The sequence below is a fragment of the Rhinatrema bivittatum genome, chromosome 4, assembly GCF_901001135.1.
Source record: "Rhinatrema bivittatum chromosome 4, aRhiBiv1.1, whole genome shotgun sequence".
Lineage (NCBI taxonomy): Eukaryota > Metazoa > Chordata > Amphibia > Gymnophiona > Rhinatrematidae > Rhinatrema > Rhinatrema bivittatum.
Window position 1 is genome coordinate 380,761,422 of NC_042618.1, and position 19,711 is coordinate 380,781,132.

General features: G+C 40.9%; 1 protein-coding gene across 2 annotated transcripts in view; it reads right to left on the bottom strand.

The window, feature by feature from the left end:
- ARHGEF3 (Rho guanine nucleotide exchange factor 3) overlaps positions 1 to 19,711 on the bottom strand; it is a 444,741-nt gene that overhangs the window by 207,958 nt on the left and 217,072 nt on the right. The gene's annotated exons all lie outside the window — the stretch shown is intronic.

Below are 19,711 nucleotides of genomic sequence, written 5' to 3' on the forward strand. Positions count from 1 at the left end.
CAACATGGCCAGGTTTCAGTGAATTGCCAGCATCAGAGGGGGGGAAAAAAACAAACCAAACGACTGACATTTAATATAGTTGGGTAAATTGGAAAGTCAATTTTCCAAGCAATTTAAGTGGGTAAAAAGTATTTTACCGCATTAATCTGCTACCTGAAAACTGCCCTCCTTCAATGTGGCTAAAAGTCCACAGTGTGCTCCATACAGTGCTTACTTGTAGCCATTCTGAGGGTAACTTTCAAACAGCTGCGAGAGTGAACATGGACACATACATGCCAGCTCACGCCCAGAAACACGGCCATTTTATGTGCATAAGCAAGTATGATACAAAACAGGCTGAATGTGCTTACACATGCGCACAATTTTATACAGTCACGCGTACGAGAGCGCAAATGCCGGCTCTGCCGTATAAGTGGGGGGGGGGGGGGGAGGGATTTTATTAGATACATGTGCCGACGCAATACCCCTTTTCCCTGTTTGCTCCTGACTCGCCCAGTTAACGGATCGGATTTCCTAATTCCCCCTTTCATTTAAGCCTCCCTTTAATCCCATCCCTTAAAACTGACTCACCTAGTTTTTTTTATTTCAATACTTACATGCTTGTCCATAACAGAAATAAAGTTACGTGGTAGGGGACCCTGGCGCGCGCATGTAAATACTTGCGCGCATATTTCATAGTAACTTCCTGGAATACCCATGTCCCACCCATGCTTTGCCCACACCACGCCCTGCCACCCCCCCCTTTTTTTAAATTAAGTTTTTGATTTGTGCACATACCAGGAGATACATGGGTTCTCCCCCTTTTTAAAATGCGCGCGGCACATGCTGGCCAGAGATATACACATCTCCCGGCTTTGGCGCGCGAGAGCTTTTAAAATTGACCTTTTTGAGAGTAACCTTCAAAAAAAACAAAACCTGCATGGCCACATGGAAATCTACTACAGTTTTTTTTTTTTAAATAAACTGCATGATCAGGTACACACAGAGATTAAAAAAGTCATGTTATGTCTACCCCCTAACATGTGTGTGTATGAAAAAAATTATGACTTGCTGACATAGAACTGTTTTATACAAGTGAGTCAGTATATTTTAAAACATGGGCTTAACTGAAATCACCAGTTTGCCTCCACCAGTTCTCCTCCAGGTCATCGAGACTCTCCTAGTTCTTCACTCTCAACTCCCCCCTGTTCACCCAGACCTCCTGGCCAACCAATAGTAGACAGCAGATAAGTCTGATATCAGTTCCACAAGATAATTAGCAGGTGTAAATTACGCGCATAAGTCGCCAAATAGGGAGAGATCACAAAAAAAAAAAAAAAAAAAGTAATAATAATGCCTTTGTACATATTATCCTTAAAAACCATCTAATGTGTCCAGTCCCAAAAAGCTATAGACAGAGTAAGGTCAAAGCTGTGTATATCAAGTAATTTTGTAGCAATGAAAAGAAGTACTAGCAGAAGTAGTAGTAAAAGAAGTCTAGAGAAGGAAGGGCTACCAACATGGTTCAGAGTCCACCAGGTAAATTCTAGGAAAAGTACCTAAATATGTGGAGGAGAGGAATGAGAGGCAGGAATATGACAGACATTGAAATACATCAAACATATACACAGAGGAGGAACATTTCAAAGGGTTACTATCTGTGGAGATGGCCCCTTTGAAAATTGGTACATTCCTTCCCCAGCATGAAAAAGCTGTTATAACACACTTATTCCTCATATCAAAAACAGGCAGGCCTGGGGCAGGGCCAGAACAGACTGTCAAGGGACGCACAGGAAGTTTTATGTTTAATTCCCCGCACATTCCTGCCCATAGGGAGTTTGTACCTGCAGGCCCCTGAAAAGGCAAAGATTTTCAGAGATAAGTCCATTGGCAGCTTCCCTTTGAAAACTGATGGGTAAGCCTCTACTCCCAGGCCTCTAAAGAGGCTGAAAATTGGCCTCAGAAGGTAATTTTCAAAGGTATTTCCACAGGTAAAATGGTGCTTTATCCACGGAATTGCCCTTTTACAAAATTACCTACCCAATAGGCAAGTAAATGAATGGATGTAAATTAATCAAGACTCAATGGAGGCATTCCCAGAGGTTCCCAGAGTTGGGGAGGGTTTTGCATTTGAATGCACACTTTTGCATTTTCCAAAGCACAGTATGCAGGAAAAGTTTCTTGAAAAATCTTTGAGCACAAATTATCAGGTGTAATTGCGTGCAGACAGATTCGGTGGGATAATTTTCAAAGTGACTTTACAAATGTTAAGTTCGCTTTGAAAACTGATGAAACGTATGTGTATATTTGATTTCAAATTTAGGAGAGCTTTTACAAAACTATCCTCGCACTACGCAAGCAAGCAAGCAAGCATTTTTCACTGAAAATGAAATTCTAGAAAAAGCGGTCCTGATATAAAGCTCAGAGAAAATTAATTCACGAGTAACAAATTATTTCTTCATAGAAAGGGTGGTGGATGCATCTGGCTAGGGCCAGCCCTAGGGGTATGCAAGCTTTGCTGGTGTAACCAGGAAAGCCAAAATCAATGTTCATGGAGATCTTCAGGCAGAAGCAGAGAAAATCAGCAAGGAGCTTGTAAACTGACACATGTTTACAGTCTCTGAGGTGGCCCTGTCCCTTCATCCCGTATGGGCTTATACCGTGCAAGGGCAGGGCCACTAAAGAGACCAATAGCAAAGAGTGGTTCATGGGCCCTGAGTTGATCTTCCTTCCTTTTGCTGCCAACAACTCTACCACTGCTGCCTGAAAATCCCCACTGGGCCTGGGATCAGTCAGGTGAGGTGAAGAGAAGGCTGGAGAGGATCTGGGAAGAGATCCACCACCCAGGAAGGGGCCATGAGCGATGGGCGATGCTTTTTGTGTGTGTGTGTGTGTGGGGGGGGGGGTAATCTCCCTTCTCTGCCCTTAGGATCTTTGGAGATTCTTTGCAAAGGGCACCATTCCTGCTGCCCGCACAAAGTGCAACCAGGGCAAAATGCAGACTCTGCTTTGAAAAGTCTCCCACTGACAATGATGGGAGGAAAAAACAGTAATAAAATTCAAGACAGCATGGGATAAGCACAGAGGATCCTTAGTTGAGAGGAAATGAATGTAAAGACAGAGATCAAATGCCCTCTGCATATTGCAACAGGAAAAGATAATGAGCAGACTACATGTGCCTGGTGGTCGTTATCTGTTATCATATTCTGTGTTTTAGGTTTATCAGCTCCTCTCTTATGTCTCATTTTAAAGAGTTAATCCCATCCTCACCTTCTGCCCATCTCCTGAGCCCAGAAAGGAAATCTTCAGATAAATTTTGAGTCATCACTCTGGTCTGACTTAGATTACTCATACCAATGCAAAATATGTAGTCTGGTTTGTATCAACGTCAATGGTTCTGGTTCTTCACTAATTAATAATGGTCAACTGTCTACTCTAGAGTAAAATTTTTTTTATATATCAACTCACACTGAAAAATCATGGAATCTGTCTTCTTGCAGGAGAATATAAAAAATCTACATGTTGCATCCATGAAAGCAACCCATGATGCTTCATTACTTAAGCAATACTGCAATTCAAGGTTGGCATTGCCATCGTATAATGCTTACTTAGACACAAAGTCAAAGAATGAAAGCTGGTGGACAGATTATATAATATATAAAATGCTTTTAAAGAAGTGTTTTCACTTTGATGGTTCTATTTACAATAGGATTATCTGTACTTCTGAATTAGTTCAGATGGGTCTCCAGCTCTTTGAGTTGTAGATTTTTATTATCCCAAAGTAGTACGAGCCCCTAGACTAAGACTTTTATTTAAAGTACAATGTTTATTTTAAATAGATTATGATGGCAATCACCCAGGAAGCAGCAAAAAAAAAAAAAAAAAAAAGGGAGTAGCATGGCCAGGGAGAGAGATTTAATTCAGTAATACCAGGCAAACAGAACCAATTCAAAATGCCTTTATTTTTACAGCTTAGCTGGGAGTAGGACTCTCTCTAATAAGCCATTTTGAGTAAAATATAACCCATGGAGGTCCAATGTTCTGTGAACTCGTACTAGTGTGAGAGCTAAGGAAGACATGATTTTTGCAATGAGATTTCACACTGTAGCTCAAAAACCACACTTCAGGAAAAGTATTATATATATATTTTGCATTTGTTAAGCAGCATTAAAACAAATTCAGTTTAAAGAAGAGTAACAACAAATTAGCTGGGGCACTACCTCATTTGCAAGACATTTAGGCCTGAATTCTGCTAAATTCTCGAGTTATGCAATTGGACAAATATCTACAAATATACAATCCATGACATTTTTTCTTATGCTCCAAAAAAGGTATTCTGGCTACTCTGGTGATATCTGGCTTGGTCCTGTGGAGATTTACTACTGTGTGAGTTACTTTGTACACCTGTATATTTTATAGTAAACATGCACAGCTTAGCTCTCAAAAACTGGTCACAAATATATTAAGTTAGCCTAATAGAAAGGAACTGCTTACAGCTTGCTTGTTGACCTTCATTATTATTACAAAACAGAAAGCACAATCTAATCAATATGCGTACAAATTTAGAGCAATGCATACAGTGACCGTATGACATTCAAGCAGCCTTCCTGGGCTGCCTAATAGCTCTATGGCAGTACTGTACACTCTCATGCAAGAGACTTGGGTTCAATTTTCAAGCCTGATGACTAGAGTTGGACTATGTGTACATCAAATTTTGGAGAGAGCCACAGCCTGTGGCTACTGTCCAAGGGATGTCGCTGTGCTGGCTGGGATAGACTTGGGGGACAGCGGGATAGGCTATGAAATTGGGGAGGAAAAAAACCCAAATAATTGTGACGAGAAGGCTCATGGCACCATAACCCAGTACTGGCCATTTCCGATTGAGCTAAACTAGGAAGAAATTTCCAGGCCAAAAAGTAAGTAAATAAATATATATTGAGAAAATCATTTCAACCTCATCATAGCAAAAACACAGTTAAGTAAACATAATACATTATAGTACACTCAAACTGTATACATTTAGGAAAAAAAGTTCTCAATAAGACACTTTCTCTCTCTCTGTCTGGCCTTTCTTATAGGTGACCAACACTAGATTAACTTCTACCCTTTACAGCATAGAAGCAAGGCCCCTTGATTAGCTATGCAATGGGATGGCGTACACTAGGGAAGGTGCTAAATGTCCTCTGGTGCATGGCAACCTATAAATCATAGAAGACATGACTTATTAAGCAGTTATTTTGTACATCTAAAGATGCTTATGTTATAATGGAGGCAATTCTGGAAACTCCCCATATAGAGGCAAAGTCCACAGGTATGCACAGTTTCCTTTGAAAACCACTCCAGGGAAAAAAGTACCTACAGAGATTTGACCTGTTCATTTTTTGCGGGTACTTTTCCCTAGAAACCACCATATGTGGATTTGAAAATGTAATCCATGCTTAGTTCCCTCCCCAACCTAAATATGCTTTCGGGAAGGTTCACTCCAAATGTTGATCCCCATGTGTTACCTGTGTAAACTGTCTTTTTAAAAATTGCCTTCCAATACGCTTTAGAACATAAGAACATAAGAAAATGCCATACTGGGTCAGACCAAGGGTCCATCAAGCCCAGCATCCTGTTTCCAACAGTGGCCAATCCAGGCCATAAGAATCTGGCAAGTACACAAAAACTAAGTCTATTCCATGTTACCATTGCTAATGGCAGTGGCTATTCTCTAAGGGGTAGATTTTAAATATTTGCGCGATTGCGTACTTTTGTTCGTGCACCAGGCGCGAACAAAAGTACGCTGGATTTTATAAGATACGCGCGTAGCCTATAAAATCCAAGGTCGGCGCGCGCAAGGGGGTGCACATTTGTGCAACCTGCGCGCGCAGAGCCCAGCGCGCGCTTCCTATTCCCTCCGAGGCCGCTCCGATTTCGGAGCGGCCTCGGAGGGAACTTTCCTTCACCTTCCCCCCACCTTCCCCTACCTAACCCACCCCCCTGGCCCTATCTAAACCCCCCCCTTACCATTGTTGGCAGATTTACGCCTGCGAAAAGCAGACGTAAATCTGCGCGCGCCAGCGGGCTGCTGGCGGGTCGTTTCGGGAACGCCCCCGGACATGCCCCCTCCCGCCCCTTTTCGAAAGCCCCGGGACTTACGCGCTTCCCGGGGCTTTATGCGCACCGGCGGCCTATGCAAAATAGGCGCGCCAGCGCGTGAGGGCCCTGCGCGCGTAAATTCGGAAGGATTTACGCGTGCAGGGCTTTTAAAATCCGCCCCTAAGTGAACTTAATAGCAGGTAACGGACTTCTCCTTCAAGAACTTATCCAATCCTTTTTTAAACAACGCTATACTAACTGCACCAACCATGTCCTCTGGCAACAAATTCCAGAGTTTAATTGTGCGTTGAGTAAAAAAGAACTTTATTTATTTATTTAGAATTTTTATATACCGACATTCTCGATACAAATATCAAATCAGATCGGTTTACATTAAACAAAACAGTCGCGGTTAAGGCGATACATTGAACAGGGTATCAGAACATTAGAACATAAATATTAGATAGTCATAAATAAATCGAACAATGTTAATAGACATAACAAAATAAATAAAATAAAATAGCGATGAATGGGAGATACATGTAACAGCGAACAAAATTAATGGTCGTAGCATAAGCTCATGAATTAATGTATTAACTTTCTCCGATTAGTTTTAAATGTGCCCCATGCTAACTTCATGGCGTGCCCCCTAGTCTTTCTACTATCTGAAAAAGTAAATAACCGATTCACATCTACCCGTTCTAGACCTCTCATGATTTTAAACATCTCTATCATATCCCCCCTCAGCCGCCTCTTCTCCAAGCTGAAAAGTCCTAACCTCTTTAGTCTTTCCTCATAGGGGAGCTGTTCCATTCCCCTTATCATTTGGTAGCCCTTCTCTGTACCTTCTCCATCGCAATTATATCTTTTTTTAGATGCGGCGACCAGAATTGTACACAGTATTCAAGGTGCTATCTCACCATGGAGTGATACAGAGGCATTATGACATTTTCTGTTTTATTCACCATTCCCTTTCTAATAGTTCCCAACATTCAGTTTGCTTTTTTGACTGCCGCAGCACACTGAACAGACGATTTCAATGTGTTATCCTCTATGACACCTAGATCTTTCTTGGGTTGTAGCACCTAGTATGGAACCCAACACTGTGTAATTATAGCATGGGTTATTTTTCCCTATATGCATCACCTTGCACTTATCCACATTAAATTTCATCTGCCATTTGGATGCCCAATTTTCCAGTCTCAAAAGGTCTTCCTGCAATTTATCACAATCTGCTTGTGATTTAACTACTCTGAACAATTTTGTGTCATCTGCAAATTTGATTATCTCACTCTTCGTATTTCTTTCCAGATCATTTATAAATATATTGAAAAGTAAGGGTCCCAATACAGATCCCTGAGGCACTCCACTGTCCACTCCCTTCCACTGAGAAAATTGTCCATTTAATCCTACTCTCTGTTTCCTGTCTTTTAGCCAGTTTGCAATCCACGAAAGGACATCGCCACCTATCCCATGACTTTTTACTTTTCCTAGAAGCCTCTCATGAGGAACTTTGTCAAACGCCTTCTGAAAATCCAAGTATACTACATCTACCGGTTCACCTTTATCCACATGTTTATTAACTCCTTCAAAAAAGTGAAGCAGATTTGTGAGGCAAGACTTGCCCTGGGTAAAGCCATGCTGACTTTGTTCCATTAAACCATGTCTTTCTATATGTTCTGTGATTTTGATGTTTAGAACACTTTCCACTATTTTTCCTGGCACTGAAGTCAGGCTAACCAGTCTGTAGTTTCCCGGATCGCACCTAGAGCCCTTTTTAAATATTGGGGTTACATTTGCTATCCTCCAGTCTTCAGGTACAATGGATGATTTTAATGATAGGTTACAAATTTTTACTAATAGGTCTGAAATTTAATTTTTTAGTTCCTTCAGAACTCTGGGGTGTATACCATCTGGTCCAGGTGATTTACTACTCTTCAGTTTGTCAATCAGTCCTACTACATCTTCTAGGCTCACTGTGATTTGATTCAGTCCATCTGAATCATTACCCATGAAAACATTCTCCATCACGGGTACCTCCCCAACATCCTCTTCAGTAAACACTGAAGCAAAGAAATCATTTAATCTTTCCACGATGGCCTTATCTTCTCTAAGTGCCCCTTTAACCCCTCGATCATCTAACGGTCCAACTGACTCCCTCACAGGCTTTCTGCTTCGGATATATTTAAAAAAAATTTTTACCGTGAATTTTTGCCTCTACGGCCAACTTCTTTTCAAATTCTCTCTTAGCCTGTCTTATCGGTGTCTTACATTTAACTTGCCAATGTTTATGCTTTGTCCTATTTTCTTCTGTTGGATCCTTCTTCCAATTTTTGAATGAAGATCTTTTGGCTAAAATAGCTTCTTTCACCTCCCCTTTTAACCATGCCGGTAATCGTTTTGCCTTCTTTCCACCTTTCTTAATGTGTGGAATACATCTGGACTGTGCTTCTAGAATGGTATTTTTTTAACAATGACCACGCCTCTTGGACATTTTTTTTACTTTTGTAGCTGCTCCTTTCAGTTTTTTTCTAATAATTTTTCTCATTTTATCAAAGTTTCCCTTTTGAAAGTTTAGCACGAGAGCCTTGGATTTGCACACTGTTCCTCTTCCAGTCATTAAATCAAATTTGATCATATTATGATCACTATTGCCAAGCGGCCCCACTACCGTTACCTCTCTCACCAAGTCCTGTGCTCCACTGAGAATTAGATCTAAAATTGCTCCCTCCCTCTCTCGTTGGTTCCTGAACCAATTGCTCCATAAAGCTATCATTTATTCCATCTAGGAACGTTATCTCTCTAGCGTGTCCTGATGATACATTTACCCAGTCAATATTGGGGTAATTGAAGTCTCCCATTATTACTGCACTACCAATTTGGTTAGCTTCCCTAATTTCTCTTACCATTTCACTGTCCGTCTCACCATCTTGACCAGGTGGATGGTAGTATAGCCGTATCACTATAGTCTTCCCCGACACACAAGGGATTTCTACTCATAAAGATTCAATTTTGTATTTAGTCTCATGCAGGATGTTTATCCTGTTGGACTCTATGCCATCCCGGACATAAAGCGCCACACCTCCTCCCGGGTGCTCTTCTCTGTCATTGCGATATAATTTGTACCCCGGTATAGCACTGTCCCATTGGTTATCCTCTTTCCACCATGTCTCTGAGATGCCAATTAAGCTGTGTCATCATTCACTGCTATACATTCTAATTCTCCCATCTTACTTCTTAGACTTCTGGCATTAGCATACAAACATTTCAAAGTTTGTTTTTGGTTTGTATTTTCATTCTACTTTTTAATTGTTAGGGATAAGTTAGAAGTTTTTAGCTCAGGTGAGTTTTTAGTTACAGGCACTTGGACTATTTTTCTAATTATTGGAACCTCACTATTGGGATGCCCTAATTCTAATGCATCATTAGTATCCTTTGAAGATACCTCTCTCCGAACCATGCGTTGCTGAGCGACTGTCGGCTTTCCCTTTTGTTCTAGTTTAAAAGCTGCTCTATCTCCTTTTTAAAGGTTAGCGCCAGCAGTCTGAAAAGCATTTATATCCATCAATATGTTATTTCAGTTCTGCTTAAAATATAGGTATAAGCATGTAAGTAGTTAGTGTACTCTTTCCTAAAACATATAAGATGTACACAATTACATGGTTTTTTTTACCTTCATTTTCATATTTACTGATAGCACTGTTGGAGTGTTAACACTAAGCCACATTCAAGCATTGCATACAAGGTGAGAATACTGCATTTGTCAGTTTCATAACATGAACATTTTTAGTTAAAACAATTTCAAACAGCATGAGATCATTTTTGTTAATTTGCTTTATGCAAATTTACTACAGTGTTTCGGGTTCACCACTACATTTATTCCAGAAGCAAAGTTTTATCCTAAAACATTAAGGGCTGGATTTTAAAAGGGTTACGCGCGCCGGGCCTATTTTAAAAAGGCACAGCGATGCGGGTAAAGCCTCGGGACGCGTGTAAGTCCTGGGGCTTGCAAAAAGGAGTGGAAGGGAGGCGGGGCGGTCCGGGGCAGGGCCAGGCTCCCGGCACAGCAGTCATATTTGCTGCTCGGCCGGCGCGCGCAACTTTCTTCAGCCCCAGGGCTGAAGTAAGTTTCGAGATAAAAAAAAAAGAAGTTATCAAAGGTAGGTGGGAAAGGACGGGGGAGGTAGGGGGGTAGGAAAGTTCCCTCCGAGGCCACTCCGATTTCGGAGTGGTCTGGGAGGAAAAGGGGGAAGGCAGCGTGGCGCGGAGTGAGCTCGGCGTGCGCAAGTGCACAATTGTGCACCCCCTTGCGTGTGCTGACCCCGGATTTTATAGCATGTGCGCGCCTGCGCACACATGTTTTAAAATTGGGCGTACATGTGTGCGCACCGGGTAGCGCATGCACATGTACGCCCACGCGCAAGCTTTTAAAATCTACCCCTAAGGTAGTTAGGTTAACATACACTATCCATCCTCCGGACAGTGTAATTGTACCTGGCTTATTCCTAGCAGTAATCCCTTTCTATCTGTTCATTATAATTCCACAGGGCAGATGATACTTTTTGATGATATCTTTCATAGACTTATCGAATTAGGTCCTCCAGTTCTTCATGACAAGCAAAGAAAAGTGTGTACAATTACTTTTACATTCCTTGGCCTTTTATTCTGGTAGGTCAGGATGATGTAAGAACCAAGAGAAATCCATGCATTTAATCCTTATTTATCCAGCTGCTTTGTCTTCCTCAGTCAAGTAAAGACAGGTACTAACAGACAATAGCTTGTGATTCAATTACTGTGCCATTCAATGGGTTCAACATTCGGTAGGTAAAGTGTCAAGCAACTGTTAAAAATGTGGAAGAGGAAAAATGAGGGAGTTAAGAAATTGGATTGCTTTGTGGAGGATCAATATTAATGATCAACCTGAATTTCCAAGTGTTGGAAACTAAATATGCCTAGGAAGAGTCCCATTTGGTATGAAAAGAAGGATGCTAGCACCATTGTTCTCATATTAAGTACTCTTTGCTAATTACTTTGCCATTCATCTAAAAAGGGTTCCTTACCTTCCAGTAGTGACTCCACAGAAGGAAAGCAGGCATGAGAATATAGGAAGATGGCATTATGAAGAAGCACATAAAAACCTAAAATGTTCCCTTTTGTTACACCATCCTATACACTACTGAGGTTCAAAGAAAGGTAGATTTGGAAACTGTGGAAAGAAACCCAGAAAGGCTGTACAAAACCAACATGAATACAAAAAAACCCCAAAAAACCCCCAAATCAAATTAGTATACTTAAAGAAAAGAGAAGAAAAAGTGTTATAACTCCTTGTCACGAAAATCTGTAACCCTGAGGGCATAAGACGGTCCAGACATTTAGTAACTAGCAACATTGTGGTCTCCATGCTTTACATGACAGTGTTGGAAGATTCTTATCCTTTCATTTTCTGATGCTAGAGGACAGAATTATGAACACCAGATGTTTTTACAAGATATGACATTATATATGGCAGTACAGCTGTTGACATATGTAATATATCTTTCTTGCACCTAAGAGAGTCTACAAATTGTCTAATGTCAAAAAGCAATCTATCACAGAAGTCATCAGCACATGGCAAAAGCTAGAGAAAAATAACCCTGCAAGCAAACAGTAACTGAGGCATAGTTTTCCTCTCAGGATAATAATGCAGGGCCATTGCAAGGAGTGGAGAAGAAGGACAACGCCTTGGATGCCAATTTGGTAGGGGTGAGGCGGGACCAGCACCCTTTTGAGTCAGTTTGAGAATCTACAAACATGTGATCCTGAAAAGAAAGGGGAGGGGATACTAAAAATAATCCTTGTGCCTGGTGCACTTTTCTGTACAGAGACTGCCCTGAATGCAGTTATAAGAATTTGTGTCACTAGGTTTTCCAGAACACAGTGAAAAAAACAAAAACAAATGCATAATGGGATAGATTTTTAAAGAAGCGCGCACAGGGTACATTTGTGCAAGCTACCCGGCGAGCACAAATGTACACCCGATTTTATAACATGCGCGCGCTGCCACGTGCATGTTATAAAATCCGGGGTCGGTGCGCACAAGGAGGTGCACACTTGTGCACCTTGCGCGCGCCGAGCCCAGGGGAGCCCCGATGGCTTTCCCCGTTCCCTCCCGCTCCCCCCCACCTTCCCTTCCTTTCCCCTATCTAACCCACCCCCCAGCCCTACCTAAATCCCCCCCCCCCACTTTGTTTCACTTTTTACGCCTGCCTGTGGCAGGCGTATCTTGCGCGTACCAGCCGGCTGCCAGCGCGTCATCCCCAGCACAGCCGCTGTGCCGGAGGCCTCGGTCCCGCCCCCGGACCACCCCCAGACCTATGCCACGCCCACACCCACGCCCTCTTCCCACCCCTTTTTCAAAGCCCCGGGACATGCTCGCGCCACCGAGCCTCTGCAAAATAGGCTAGGCACGCGCAGGAGCAGGTTTTCGGGGTTACGTGCGTAACCCTTTGAAAATCTACCCCAATATTCCTAAGACAAAGGGAGGCTGATTTTCAAAGAAATTTTCCTGAGTAAAATTGGCCTGGTTGAAAACTGCAGTCTTCAAATGAGGCTAAAAGCACTCACAGGGTTCACAACATAAATACTTTTAACTGCATTAAAGAGACAGTCCTAAGAGTATGCTTAGGTTGGGGGAAGAAAAATCGCACGTGAATGACAATTTTATAAGTAATGCCACTATTTGTCCCCTTCTCGGCCACCAGCACAAAGGAGCAAGTGCAAAGCATGCAGATGGATTCATCGCAGAGACTATAAATTAACTGTCAAAAGCAAAGTATTTGTATATTTTGCCTTATAATATTTGGTAAAGCACATGCATTAAAAAACAACCTGCGCAGTGTGCAACTATGTGGGCTGTAAAATTTGCCCGTTTATTGATGCACATGAGGAGTGTGCATCTTAAAGAAAATGTTGATGGAGAAACTGTACCAAGTGATCCCATTCCCATGTTTTATTTTATTTATTTATGCAATTTTTATATACCGTTACACAGAACACAAGATTCTATCTTTACGGTTTACATAGTAAAAATCATTATACAAAAGTTAGAAACAGAATAAATACAATAAAATTCAATAAAATTCAATAAAATACAATAAAATTCGTCCTTCTCAAAGAGAGCGTTAAAGACCTGGGTGTTTGGTTAGACACTGACCTAATCTATAAAAAACACATCTCCACAAAAATAAAGGAAGGCTTTCACAAACTTCAAATAATTAAACATCTAAAACCCCTACTCCACCCCCATGATTTCAAAACTGTCCTTCAAGCCCTCATTTTTTCAGGTTTGGATTACTGCAACTCCCTATTGATCGGCCTTCCAAAATCTTCCTTGAGACCCTTGCAGCTCCTTCAGAATGCTGCAGCCAGAGTTCTAACAGGTACAAGAAAAGCTGATCACATTACACCTGTTCTCAACCAATTACAGTGGCTCCCTATTGAAAAAAGAGCAGAATTCAAAGTCCTCACCATACTCCACAAAGCAATATACAATGCCGACTATTCCGCCTTTGATGACATCATTCACATCCATTGCTCCCAACGTACTACACGAACCGCCAGCAAAATTAATCTAGTGATTCCCTCTCTTCCACAGGCTAAATTATCCTCCACCAGAAACAGAGCCTTTTCCATCATCGGCCCTAAGCTCTGGAACTCGCTTCCTCATTGCCTCACCAATCAAGATAACTTAAAATCCTTCAAAAAAGACTTAAAACCCTGGCTTCTCAGCCAATCCTTTAAAGATAGCACTCAATGACTCTAAAATTCTTTTATATATTCTGCCATTTTTTCATTCTCCCTGTTACAATGACACAGATGCCCTTCAATGCTTCATGAGATATATGTACATCTATTCAGGGTTCTATCCTATGTTATCTTGTTATACATTCTCCTGTTGTATTTATCATCGTTAATTTTAAATTGTAATCTTCATACATCGTTCTATGTAACATGTTGTTTCTGTATGTAAACCGGAGTGAAGGCAACTCTGCTATACCTCGGTATATAAAAAATGCTAAATAAATAAAATAAATAAATAAAAATAAAAACAACTAAAATCTACTCATTAAAAATAAAATAAATATAGTTAAAAAAATGAAAATAAAAGTCCCTCTGTCGATCTCCTGTTTCTCATTTACCTTCTTTGGCATTGGTTCCATATGCTTGCTGAAAGCACCATGTTTTATTGGGCTGACATGAATAATCTCTAAAGTTAAATAAGTTCAAAGAGCAAATTTAAATGTTGCATCCCCAATGTAAAGGACTACACAATTTTATAAGAACATATATGCCTCTTCTTCTCCCAAAGGAGATATATTACTGGCAGTCAGAAGCTTTTTGTTGGCAGATCCTGCAATGTCCAAGATCAGCAGCCAGGAAATATCATCACAAATTTTGAGCAGATTCACCATGCCAGTCTCCTTATGGAATTACAGAGTACGGTAGTCAGCAGCTGGTGATGTAATCCTCCTGCCACTCTCCTGCTGGCCACCGAAAACTGAGGTGACAAAGGGGAGGAGGCACATGCCACCCCTAGCACCCCAGTAGCGATACCACTGTATAAATGGACTACTGGTGTTCTATATTGCCCCCTGGCTATACAATTACTCAGATTAATCTATTGGCTGAGTGTTTGATTTCTATTCACTTTAAATATTCAAAAGTCCTTTTTATAGGAGATTTTAATATACCTACAGAGGATGGTGCTTCTCCTCATGCTGCAGAATTATCTATGTTGTCTTTAGTGAGTTATAAGCCTTTCATCTTTTCACCACATAAAAGAGGTCATATAACTAATGTGTTATTTTGTTTTGAAGAATGTATCAAATTAATGATGGATCCACACACTAAAAATATATTGTGGTCTGGTCATTTGATTTTATTTAGCTTGATTACTGGAACATGATTTAAAATGGTCTAGTTTTAATGCTATTTCACGCAAGGAAATTAAATTGGTTATTAGTGGGCTTTGCTCTAAAATATCAAGCTTGAATCCTTGCCCCTTTGCTTATGTAGAATATATGAAAGATGACGTAACAAGGGTGATTCAATTTATACCGGTAGTTATGCACCCTTGGAGAGTGGTACAGTACATGCTACATTAAAAGAGTCTACAATTAGGCCTGTCCAAAAGAATCCATCATTAGCTTTGGAGGTCACTGACACCAGTTTCAAATCTCCTAACTCTCGTAAAATAATATTGGAAAAATGTGTGTTGCTGCAGTCAGATGAGTTTTTGCAGGAGCAGATAATACTGGATGAAAACCAATATGAGTTCAGGAAGTCACATAGCACCAAACACTTATTTCAGTGCTTACTTGATGATATATCTTAAATTAGACCATGGAGAAATGGGAATATTAGTACAACTTGATATAAATGCATTTGATGCATTTCCCTATGATAGGCTGCCTGAATCAGTAAGGCAAATAGGTATTGGGGGATGTGTTCTCTCATAGTTTACGTATTATTTGCAAGCATGTAAGCAGTGTGTAAGATTGGGTTGGAACTGTTCAAGTTGGTTTGATACTATATTAGGTGTTTCTAATTATTGGCCACTCTAATGTTAACATGATAGGTCTGGCCTTCCACAATTAAAACACCTGGGATAACATTTCCTTTTTACAGATGACATTCAGTTTTTTTCTTCCATGTAATGCTGATGCTGTTTTCCTGATTGTAAGCTTTGAAAGCATTACTTGCTTGATTAATAACCGGCTGCAACAAAATGGTTTATTTTTAAATGTCGCCAAGAGCACTTTATTATGGATTGGTCGGTTTAACCCTAATCTAGCATTCACACTTAACATATGCAAATGTTTCTAGACAAGATTGTTTTTGAAAATAGAAATCTTGGTGTCCTTATGGATTCAAAACTTTAAAGGACCATTTTAAGAAATTAGCTCAGTCTTCCTTTTATAAAATGAAAATGCTCTGCCCTTCAAAATCTCTACTCAATATGACTTGTTTCAATCTGTAATCAAATCTTTGGTATTTGGTCATATAGATTACTGCAACAGACTCCTTATTGGACAACCAAAGAATATTGAAAAAGCCTTGCAATTAACACAAAATGTGGTGGCCATTTATTGAAGGATATTTTGAAATTTGACCATATAACCCAAAAGTGAAAGAACTACATAGGTTGCCATTACATTTTAGAGTTTGATTTAAATTAATATTAATAATACATAAGTTATTACACAATAAACATGTTAGTTCTCTAAAAATAAAAATCAAACATTATGTACCTTTGCGTACTTTGAGATCAGAAGGAGCCAATTTACTGTGTGTTCCTTCAATCAAACAATACAAGTTAAAACCACTCAGACAAGAGCTTTTTCATATATTGGACAGATTTTGTGGAATAAGTCACCAGATCAGTGACCCAGTGAGTCTGATGTTCAAGTATTTCAAAAGCAGCAAAAACCTTAATTTTCTTAATGTGTCTTTTAATTAAATTGTTTATATGAATTTAGGTGCTCCATTGTACGATACTGTTTAATGTTACTTTTTTTTTTTTTTTTATTTAACAGTTTTATATACCGAAATTCTTGTAAGGGTTTACAAATCAGTTCGGTTTACATTGAACAGAAACAGTGCTTCAGTAAATGAAAGCAATTACATTGAACATTGACAGAGCTTCAAATGTGAAACCATGTTTAAAAACCTATAGTCCATATCTTCCAAATAAAACATTTGTCCAGGGCGGATTACAGCAATACACATATAATAAAACTGATTGCATTTTATTAACGTTTTTATTGTAATCCCCCCAAAACATTTTAATGGAGGAAGGGGAATATAAAACTATGTAAATAAATAAATTTAAGATAGTTGTACATAAGAACTTCTTATTCAACTTGAGGAGAAATCTCTGTTGGTGTGCCACAACATCAGCACAGTCATCTGTTTTGTCCTCTCTTGGTGCCTTGAGTAGATCTTGGAGTGTAATTTATTACATTTATGCAGATGACATACAGCTTTAGTTTCCTTGTGCTGATGATAGAACATCACCTTTTTCATTTGTGAAGAACTGTTTGAATACATGATGAGAGATCATGGGCTCCTCTTGCTTATACACGGGTCGATCCTGTAAGGCCGCGGTAATAACAGTGCGGCAGTGTCAGGCGCACCCTTCCTCCCCGCACGCACAGTTCTCTTCACTAACTCCCCGATACTCTCCTCTAATCGCATGCAAATGCATGCCGCGGCTTTAAAGCGGTAGGGAAGGGTTATGCCCGCGTAACCCATTTTACTGTATAGGCGCTTAATACAGCGCCTATACAGTAACCAGGGTGCGCTGGTACCTGTCATTTCAAATGTCATTTCAAATGACATTTGAAATGACAGGCACCATGAAGTGAAAAAAAACCAAACCAAAATATGTAAAAACCTGAGTGTTCAAAAAAAAAAATTTTTAAATACCTGTCGGAGGGCCGCGTGGGTCCAGGCGGCGGCGGGAGCCGGGTGGTCGCGTGTTAAATCTAGGCCGCGGGCGGGTGGGCGCCTGTTCCAGGCGGCAGCGGCGGCGGGGGGACACGTGTTAGTTCGAGACGGTCGGTGGGCGGCGGGTGGTCGCGTGTTAAATCTAGGCCGGGTCCGCACAGGCGCGCATTCATTCACTGCCGGTGGGGGCTGCCGGGGCAACCCCCACCGGCAGTGAATGAATGCGCGCCTGTGCGACCCCTGCGATTCGGCGCTCAAGGCAGTCACATGCCGTGACGTCACGGCATGTGACTGCCTTGAGCACCGAATCGCAGGGGTCGCATTCATTCACTGCCGGTGGGGGCTGCCCCGGCAGCCCCCACCGGCAGTGAATGAATGCGCGCATGTGCGACCCCGGCGGTTCGGCAGGGGTCGGCCGTGACGTCACGGCATGTGACTGCCTTGAGCGCCGAATCGCAGGGGTCGCACCGGCAGTGAATGAATGCGCGCCTGTGCGGACCCGGCCTAGATTTAACACGCGACCACCCGCCGCCCACCGACCGTCTCGAACTAACGCGTGTCCCCCCGCCGCCGCTGCCGCCTGGAACAGGCGCCCACCCGCCCGCGGCCTAGATTTAACACGCGACCACCCGGCTCCCGCCGCCGCCTGGACCCACGCGGCCCTCCGACAGGTATTTAAAAATTTTTATTTTTTTTTCTGACAGGTTTTATGTGTCCCACATCATTACATTTTCTCGATCATCTCTGTATCGCTTTTTTTTTTAATTGTGTTTTATTGTTTTTGAGTGTCTTAAGCGGTGTCGATGGATTTGTTACTAGACTCACAGTCCTAACTCCTACTAGGGGGAGGCGGTAAACTAAGACGTTACGGCCGCGGCAAAACAGTGCGTTACTAATTAGATAACCTGAGCACGCATTACGGTATCGGAGGGGAATAGCTAATTCCTTCATTATACAGCTAATTCGTTCATTTACATGCCGGGTGGGGAAGGGTTACGCGTCTGTTTTAAGAAGCGCTACGGACGCGCGAAACTGGAGACTGTATCGCTGGTTTGCCTTACGCGTCCGAATTGTGCGCAGCGAGCTCGTTACAGACGAGAAATCTTCAAATGAATGTTACTGTATCGAGCTGACAGAAAACAATCTTATGGATAGTTAAGTAATTACCTAAAAATAATGTTATGAGTTTTCAATATGGGAACATTCAGATACCTTTAAGGTCTGAAGGTGGGAACTTGGGCATGTATTGAAACTCACAGTTAATGTTAAAAGCTCATGTTCAGCATTGGTTGAAAGTTTCCTCTTATAAAACCTGAGTTATTGAGAACTGGATTACAAACCATGGTGTTAGGAAATCTTGATTACTGTAGCAGTTTAGTAGATCTTTCTGCTACATTGTTACATGCACTCCAATTGGTGCAGCACAGAGAAGCCAGGTTTACTAAGCAGAATTACATATTGTGACCATGTCACTCCTATCTTGCAAGAATTATACTGGCTTCTGTGCGTTAGAGGGCACAATTTAAAATAGTGGTAATTATCCATCGGTTGTTGTATTCAGAGATTAGTTGTAAAGTATGAACCGGAATGTACTTGGGAGATCTTCGGGAACTAGATTGTTAGAGATACCTGCCACTGGGCCAGCTGAAGCTGCAGAGCACATATACCACAGCATTTTCGCATATAAGTCCTACACTGTGGTAATGCATAGTTAGAGCTAAGGGCAGAGCAAGATATTAAACTATTCTGGAAGGGGGTAAAGGCACTGTATATTAATGCGCTTTTTGAATAATATTTTATTTACATTACACTGATTTTATATTTATATGATTAGTGTTTTAAATTTACTTTTTATATAATTTTATGGAATCTACACTGGACAAACTTTATGAAAGATACAGACTATAAAATTGTTTAAGATAAATTGACTTGTTTTATAGTAACTTTTTTTTTTTTTACTGGTTTTAATTATTACAATGATTTTATTTTTATTATATGCTTTATTGATAGAAAGCACTCAGAGCTTGTTACAAAATTATAACCAAATTAAATATAGAATAAAAAACAAAAATGCACCATATACAGAAAACAGTCACTTTCTACAGTCAAGTAGTGGAATCTGTACTCTAATATAATGAGATTAACTATAATATTGTAAATGGAG